The following is a 9,506-nucleotide window of genomic DNA, read 5'->3' on the forward strand; positions in this document are numbered from 1 at the left end:
CAAATCGCCTTATGCATTTCTGCTCAGTAACCACTAGTTTCGGAGCAAATTTAGAGAGTCTGGTGAATTGGGTCTCATATTCCGTCACATTTGAAGTGCCTTGGCGTGGTTTGATAAATTCATCCTTTCTTTTCTCCTGAATTAAAGGTGGAAGAAACTTCTTATTAAATTCTCTAGTGAAATTAAACCAAGTACGTGGGGTTTGCTCCATGTTCCATTTTGCCCTTACTACGTTCCACCAGGAGCAGGCCGCGCCTTCCAACTAGAAAACGGCGAAAGTCACTTGCCTTTCCTCAGTATAGTGTAATGCAGCAAATATATTCACCATTCTTTTAAACCAATTCTCGGCAATTTTGGGATCTGGTCCTCCAAGAAATTTAGGAGGAGGAAACTTTTGAAACCGTTCCAAAGCCCTATCCTCACCTACTTCAAGGTCCCTTTGTTGATTACCAGACACTTGACCTTGCTGGTAAACCAATTGAGCTAATAAGTTAATCATATAATTGATAGTCATAGCTATCTGGTTTCCTTCTTCACCTCCAGGTCCCTGGTTCTGATTTGCTACAGATCCTTGCTCATTTCCTTGATCCTGGGCTTGCCTGGGTCCACGCCCATGGCCCCAATTCCGTTGTCGTCTACCCTCCATTATTCCTCACCGATTTAGGGTCCACGAATTATAATTAATGGGGTAAGTAAGTATTTGTATATAATAAATACTTATGCATAATAAAAAATCAAAGGAAAATAAATTCAGAATCACAATAGGCAAGTGAAAACACAAAGCAGTTAATTGCCAAAATCGAAATAAAATCAAAGTCAAAGTTAATATACATTCAAGGGCTAATAACAGTTATTTACAAGCTAACAATGCCAAAATATCAAGCACAAGCCCCAAATGTACAGGTATAGTTCATCAAGCCATGTCACACAACCACCGAATCAAAAGAAAACTGTACAACTACCGAATCACCACATCCCCTACCCTTTCTATGTACAATGGTCAAAATCATCCAAAATGATAACCTAATAGTCAAGACTCAGTCCGTCGCGGGACTAGCTGACCTCCTATCCTGAGCAGTTTCAGCTCCTACATCGTCTCCTATGTTAAAAGCCTCATCACTTAATTTCCCGAGTAGATCTCCACAAACACTTAGGATAGACTCTGCTCTAGACCTCACCTTCATTGTTCCCCTAACCAGTAGCTCCTAAGCTTCTCCAAGTTACGCACAGAGATCATCGGTTCTTTCTTGACCCTCAATCACATCATCCTTTAGTTTCTTAATCCGATCAGCTTGCATTTTAATAGTTTTCCTTAATTGATTCAATTCACCTTCAACCCTAGCGTCATCCTTCGCTAGCGCCTTCCTTTCCTCCACCACAGCAAAAACTACTGGGTTGGGATAGGCGTAAGTATATCGACACTTGCAACGCGGATGGCGGTTAGTTGGACTCCAATGTACATCAACTTCTTCTGGCCTGATGTGATACCTAATCATTGGTAATAGATCACGGGGCTACCTGCCAACCTGACTACCACTAGGGCCACATCCTACACAAAGTATAGAAAAAAGTTTAAGTACTCTTAAGGAAAAATGATCAAATATAATCTTAAAGTCAAAAATTTCTTAATTACGCCTAGACCACTTCAAACCTAGGCTCTGATACCATCTGTGACAGGTCCACCTCTCCTCAGGGCAAACCCTAAGGATTACTGAATTGCCTGCCCAACTCTCACCGAGACTCAGTCGACTAATGAACTAAGAACCGAACAAAACTAACTAAATGTCTTCGAAGTAAATGGTACAAACCATAATAAAAATATAATCGCCATGCCAGTTTCCAAAACTTAGAATATAGAGTTAAACGTCAAATTTAGAATTCCAAACTTAATTCACATCGTATGCGGCAAACTTACAAATTCAATCTTACAAGAGTCAAATGTAAAATCTTCTAAACAAAAGGTTACAATTCAAAGTACAAGTTCAAGATAAGAGTTAACGCTATGAAAGTTCTTGACCACAGTTCCATCCCAGATTTGCTAAGGAAAACAAAAAGAGTGGAGTGAGCTAAAACTCAGTGAGCTGAAACTCATTGACAATTTCTTTAATTGTGCCAATAAAATCTTTAACTGATTCTGTGGATTTTATCTAGGCCAACTCAAATTATCTCCTCAGTTCCTACAATCTAATTTTTCTCACGTTAGCAGCACCTCGATTTGAGTTCATCAAAATTGTCCAAACTTCTTTTGTCGATTTTGCGTGAATAAATTTTTTGGCAACCTGCAATCGGACTTAAGTGTTGAGATAGTGCATTGCCTTGCAACTCAACTATCTATTCTTTTCTAATTCTCTAACTGCATCATTTGAGAATTCCGTGCCTGCATCCGGTTCTGTGTATCCTATTTCGACAATTTCCCAAATTCTAATAGTTTTTAAAAAATTCTCCATCGTCATCCTCCAAGTCTCAAAATCATTTTTATCATCAAAGATAAAAATGTGACAATTTTGCAAATAATTTGGATCCATATTTCAATTTCTCAACATCTCAAGCAAAGCTCTGATGCCACTTTGTAGGAATATAAACCACGGGATAAACAAATCAAGACAAATCTTAAAATCAAAAAAATAAGTACGGTAGCGGAAACGAAAAACTGAAGGAAAAGGAAACAACAAGAGACAGAACCAAACAAAGCTTTAGGAGGCACCAACCAATTTTATTCTTCACAGTTCTCGGCACACAAAACAAGAGTACTAGTAGTGGTATATATAGATCAGTTAGTTTCCTAAAACTTAGCTTTCGAACCACAAAGGGAATCTTTATACAATTGGACTTGGACTTAAAAACTACTACTAACATAACTAAGAAACCAAGACCAACAATATAGAAACTAACAAATAATAATAATCTTGATTTAACCCCTATAATATTTCTTTAAAGACATTCAAAATGAGCAGATCTCTTGAATGTAGAAACAGAAAGTATAAATAGCTTCAGAAAGTACACCTGATGACCTGAATGCAACATTATGTTTTAGCTGGTGCTAAGTTAACTATTGTTATTGCTCTAAAATTTAGATAGAGAAATGCGAGGTTAGAGACCATGAGCTTGGATCAAAAAATAAAAGAAAAAGAAAAAGAAAAGAAACGCATCAGCTTCGATCAAAAAATAAAAGGTGATGTCAAATGCGAGGTATGAAACTTTTTTTTTATCTGAAATTTGGTGGGACATCGCATTTATCAAATGCGAATTTACTCAGTTAGCATTTCACAATTGCGAAAACTCCTTTTCAGAATCCTACACTCAAAATGCCCCTTTTGTAGAAGCTTTTTAAAATTCATCATCAACTTGAAAATTTCTCAACATCGCATACCCATTCTCTATTCAAACTTAGAGCCACAACTATTTCTCAAAGTCAAACCTTGTCTCTCCATTCTCCAAATCCACCAATCTTCCCAATTTCATCCTGCGATTTCTTTACAAAAGAGTAATCCCCCTTGATGTTTCTTATCCTTTGAAAGTAGAATTTTTCTCAGGTTCTGTTATCTGGTTTAATCTCTACTTTCTCATTTGCCTCGTCTTTTATATGTTGTGTTTTCGGTTTTCTACTGAAGATTTAATTGGCTGTCTTGACATTTTTGGGGCTGTGTGGTTGTTAGCCCCTTTTTTGGTTGATCCTTTTGGGGTTTTTTCACTTGCCTTTCATTCTTCCCGTTATTCTGCCCTCTCTGGCTGCTTGTAGTTCTATACTATGGGACATCTTAGTATGCTGTGTTGATTTTCCTGCGTGTGCTTCTGGTGGTGTATGTTTGAGTTTTGATTTGCCTGTACTCATCACATTCGAGCATTTTTTTTTTATTTCTTTTTGAGAGATCCTGATATGCATGGTTTTGCTAATTGCTGCTCTCTTTTTCTTTCTTGTCTTTTATTTGTTGTGTTTCTGGTTTTCTGCTGATGGTTTAGCTTTTCGTCTTGACTTCTTTTGGGATTGGTTGCATGGTTGTTAGCCTCTTCTTCTGCTGATCTGTTAGGGTCTTTTAACTTGCCTTATATTTTCTCTATTGCGTTGTCCTGTGTGGGTGACTGTAGTGTTCTATACTATGGGAGGCATTGGTATTGATGGATGCTCTGTTATTTACCTGTAAGCTATTTGACTGGTTTTCATTTACCTGGTCAATTTGCACGCAAATCAGTCATCTGTAATTGATCATGGTGTGGATTGGAGTTTCTTGGTGCTGGTCTGTCCGGTTGTTTGATTTCCTTCCCCTTTTCAGGTCCGCAAGTTTAACTTTAATCAAGTATACTTGCATTGACTTCATGAAGTGATCATGAAATTGTACATTAATATTAGTTAAACATGAGAAAATTCTAAAATTATTACAAAAATTCTGAAACATTTATTAAACTCTACTAAGGTTTTGTTGCTTAAAATTTCGGGCCTCGAATTTCTTAAGAATTCAAAGTTGACTTTCCTGGAATTTGAAGTTGGAGGCGGTCATCCATATTCTTGTGCTCTTATGTCCTTTGTAACGTGCAAAAAATGTTGTTCACAATGAAAAAAAAAAAAAACTGCATATAGTATTAAAAGTTATCAATCTGCAAGTCATCTCTAATTATTGATCTTGAAAGTTGAAATCTTGCTCAAAGCTGACAACTGTGGTTACAATGGGCATTACAACTCGGCCAAGATGCAAATGCTCCTTATGGTTACAATGGGCAGAGGTACCAGATGTGTTTGCGATCTGATCCATTGCATAAAGTGATGGAGCGGCTGGCACTTCCTGGTAATTTTCTTTTTCGTCTTATTTATGGTCTGTATGTAATCTCTGTTTTAGACCAAGGAGGCGGAATGTAAAAAAGCTTACAGGGTATAAATAACTGGATGGACTGCTGTTATCTCATTCTTATGTTTCAGCGGATGATACCTGCACGATTTCTGCACTTAGGCCTTGTTAGTCATCTAAATGATTTTAATTCATGATGTCTAACCAATATGACTTTTTGCTATTTTGGTCCAGTTTTCTTGTTTCCCGCCCTTGTTCTATTTCCAGCATTTAATTTTAGGGTGCTGTAATCTGAGTCCAAGGCAAGTTTATTTTTGGAAAATCCATTTGTTAGACTCTAGTACTTGAAGGTGATAAACATTCACCCCCTATTGCACTCTTGCAGGGGTTAGGAGACTTGTCATAGTGGAGGTTGGTAGCAAGCGTGTAGAAGGCATTATTTCATCGAGTAATGTGTTCAAGTTTTTGCTTGGTTAGCCAACTAGACATATCTATGGCAAGGGTTGTTTGTGATGGCTCTTGCGAAGTAGTCATTTCTACAGTTAGTTAGAGCGAAGTATAGCAGCTCTGCTATGGTTGGAAGTTGCTTGATGCACCTGTGGCTGTCATATATTTTTAGCCTGATCTGCCTAGGTGCGCTCAAACTTTGAGCTCCACGTCTCTTTGGATACAAGACCAGTAGAAAGGAAAAAGAAAGAAAAAAATTTCTGTAAATTTAGAGTACTCATTTTTCTTTATATCTTTACGATCTAATTGTATTTCTAGCAAACTATTTTCTTCTCCCTATTTTCAGCTATAAATCTGTGAAAAGTTTCTTTGTCCTTGTTTTGATTTCACTTTGCCTTTGCAAACTTGTTAGCTGATAGAATGTAAAGAATTATCTCTAGCAAAAGATTTTATGCTCAGATTGGTAGGGTTTTAAGTCAATAAGCTTGAAAGTTTGTTTTCTTTCTTACCCAGCCTAAATGGGAAGAAGGGGAAAACATAGAAGAAGAAAAGATAGTGAATAATCAAAACATAGTGCTTGGACTGCTCAGAATCCTCAGATGTTGTAATTCACCTATAATAAAAGAACAAATTATCTTAGCTTCGATTATTGTCAAGTGACAATCTCAATCTCTAGATTCAAGAATCTTATTTAACAATTGAATATACAACCGTGTGAGTCGCAGTTTTTATTAATCTCAAACTTCGATTATTAATTGACTAGATAATTTGTACATCTTTGTCAAAAAAAAATTGTTATTTTTATACCAAATGCTAATATGCTAATATTAATTAATTCAATAACTTGCTCAGCAATAGACATGCTTAAATAGTATCTGCAATGGTTGAATTTAAATAGGATTTATAATAGGCACTAATCCAATTATGGGATCATGTAATATTAGTGCTCGATGAATGTTTTCTTTGAACGTGACATCAATGCTAAAATAATGATTTACTCTTGATTACATCAACTATTATTTAATATGGGTTTAATGTGAAATCCAAAGATCAATGGAATTTTTTAGCAATCATCTAAATTCATCCTCCATAATTTTACAAAATAAAAAGCAAACCCACACTAAAAAAAAAAAAACACATGCTTAGTTTTTAGGGGAAAAAGAATGCACGAACATCTGTCAAAGCATATGCAAGGTGATGTGCGATATCACATGACCCCGCAAGCGTGAGGTCTGAAGTAAAATTTTCTGGTAATAGATTTTTGGAGTCCAGAGATCAATTAGATATCGCATTCACCAAATGTGAAGACCACTTGGCAGAATCCTATGCACAAGAGCCCCGCTTGCAAAATAATTTTAAATTTCATCACAGGCTTAGGAATTTCTCACAAATAGTAATACTAGATGTTTATAGAGGTATACCTCTCATGTAAAGCTTTCTATATTTGATCAATAAAAAAATTTACTTTTGCCCAAAAAAAAAAGTTCAAATATCAAGTTAAAACTATTTCTACCAAAGGTCTCATTGACAAGTCTGTTTACTAGTTAATTGAGTTGCATTCGGAACCTTTTCTTGGCGCATGTTCATATTTAATCCTTTGAATGATTCTTGAAGCATGTTTTAAAACTTCACCACTAGATTTGCACCATAATGATTTCTGAAAATTGATTCATCATGGTATATATATCTAATTTGTTAGGTGTATCACCTGACAACTAAGTATATTTCATCTGCCTTGTCAATCCTAATAGGGCATCTTTTTCAATTCTCAAATTATTTTTCTGATATTATCTAAATGGACTCTACTAGTAAAGATTTTATGGGCTAAGTGCAAGGAAAGTGAGAGTCACCTCTAGATCAATATAGCTTAGACAGATAGCTCTAAAAATGTTTAAGCATATAATCACCCTTCTTACCCTTTGATGAATTTTGACATCGTGGTTGCAGATCTATTATCTCCTATATATATATATATATATATATATATATATATATATATATATATATACAGGGGAAATAGGTGAAGGTTTTTATGAGATAATGTAATTGTTGTCAATTTAGACTCGCTAGTTTGAGAGTGTATGTATTGCATTTAATTTTTATGGCTCTTAATAGCTTGTTGACTCTTTTAAACAACTTACTAAGGTGAATAATTAGTTCACGTTGACACATGTTTCTCAGGCTTCAGATGTTAGGCAAGGGGTACTTTATTTGGTGCTTTTATCCAATCGTCTCGTAGTCCAATTTTCGATGCTTCATTTGTTTATTTTTGGTTTAAGGTATTTTTATCGAGTCTAATAGTTAGCAATGCCTTTAATAAACCATATTGACATGTAACATATTTAAAATCCTTTAAGTTATCAAACTTCAAACAAATCAGAGAATTGTCCAACAATAAACTTAAATTCCAATACTAATCAACGTATACTTGTCCAATAATTTATGTACAAATCTTTAATGACCACAAATATACCTGGAAATAGTCTATAGTTGTCCAACGTTCAACTCAAACTTACCTAAGAGGCTACCCACAGTTTGTTGCTATGACAATAGCACTTTTCCTCGAGAAAACCAAGGAGCTTTTTTGATCAATTCCCTAACCATTACTGTAAGTCACGAAGTACAAATCCCACCCTTTCCCTACTGGAAATTAAAAAAAAAAAATCACCAAGCATAAAGTGGGACAAAAAAGACTGCAAAACCTTTTATCTCCATATAGATATCTTGTGTATTTGACAAATTTTTATTAAATAAACTTTTTAATTTTAATCTATCTGCTTCAATGTGTTTTAGGAAAGTTTAATATCTCTCTCCTTTATTAGTATTTATTAACTCAATTATTCAAAAAAAAAGAGTTGATAAGTTTGTATTTTACGTGTCTTAAGTGTGTTTATTATTTACTTTTCGGTGTGTTTTAATCATTTTATTAGTTAAATAATTAGGTTTATAGTGAATTTTACATTTTGTGATTAAGTGTGAAAAATTAAAAGTGACAAACCTGCAATAGACTGAAAAGCCCGGGTATGCGAGGCTCAGGTCACGTTTCCACATGGCGTTTCTCTAATTTCAACTGTTAACTTACTTTGCACCTTGCACTCTATTCATACAACATTTTTGGACCATTTTTCTAATCAAATTTCGATGAAAACTGTCCAAGAAATCGTGGAGATTTGTAGAATCAACTTTTGGTTATTTCAAGAAGCAATTTGCATCCACTTTAACAAGTTGTTTTGGAGTTGGATTCTTCTACAACTAGGCTTTAAGACACATTTTTGCTTAACTTTAGAGTCTAGAGAAACTACACAAAATATAGTCTTTCTGTGATAGCCCCATCTTCCCCTAGGGCGTACCCTAAAGGTTAGCGGACTGTCTGCCGAGCAAGTTTATCCATAACTCTAGGTATAAACTTTAACTAAACATGAAAAAAAAAACAAAACCAAACTTATATTATAGTTAAACATCAAATCAAATACAAGAGAGAAAGTGATAGGAGAGAAGTCACCCTTGTCACATAAGTTTCAAACTCTCCATCTTTGCTCCTCCATCTTCATCCAAATCTAACTACAAATACAAGATGGAAACACTACACTAACTATACTATACTACTCTAACTAATGAACTAAAGAAACTCTAGTGAAGACTACATTTTTGGTGAGTTTCTCTAGCCTTCCAAAGTTGTTTTTATGTTCTCCAAAGGCCTCTATTTATAGAGAGGATTCATGTAAGAGACAAAGTGGGTAGAAATGAGTTGTAAAGGTTCTTTTGCAGTTATCTTGAGCTGTTTCCACCAATATTCTTGCAGGAAAATGAGTCAAAAAGCTTGTGTGAACAAAACACAAGTAGCAGCCGAAATTGAGGAATACATGACTTCAAGCCACGTATTCATGAAGTCACGTTTTCGCTTCTGTGAATTTGGCACCATTTCAACTGCTATTTTCTTGATGATGTAGGCCGAACTAACTCTTGTGCAAACATGAAAGTTGTAGATTTTTTAGTTAACTTTCCAATGCCTCACGAATCATCCCATTTGGAGCTCTGTGGACCAATAAATGACCAAAATACCCTCGACTGGTCAGAGCTTTGTTTCATCTTTCGACAACAGAGTTGCACTTCTGTATTTCGACTTTTTGACTAGGAAAATGACTAAACTGGACTTCCATATCTTCATACCAAATATAGATCTATCTTTTAGATTCAAAATGGTTCAATATTCACCTCAATCCAATACTTGTAACTCAAGCTATTGCTAAAATACCACAAGGTGTCGAAACTGTCTTC

General features: G+C 35.2%; 1 long non-coding RNA gene across 1 annotated transcript; it reads left to right on the plus strand.

The window, feature by feature from the left end:
* The first annotated feature begins 3,350 nt into the window (after positions 1 to 3,350).
* LOC140011443 (uncharacterized) lies at positions 3,351 to 5,602 on the plus strand. The gene is made up of 2 exons (XR_011818599.1): positions 3,351 to 4,781; positions 5,167 to 5,602. It is a non-coding gene; the product is annotated as an uncharacterized lncRNA (long non-coding RNA).
* The last annotated feature ends 3,904 nt before the right edge of the window (positions 5,603 to 9,506 follow it).

Source organism: Coffea arabica, chromosome 7e, assembly GCF_036785885.1.
Source record: "Coffea arabica cultivar ET-39 chromosome 7e, Coffea Arabica ET-39 HiFi, whole genome shotgun sequence".
Classification (NCBI taxonomy): domain Eukaryota; kingdom Viridiplantae; phylum Streptophyta; class Magnoliopsida; order Gentianales; family Rubiaceae; genus Coffea; species Coffea arabica.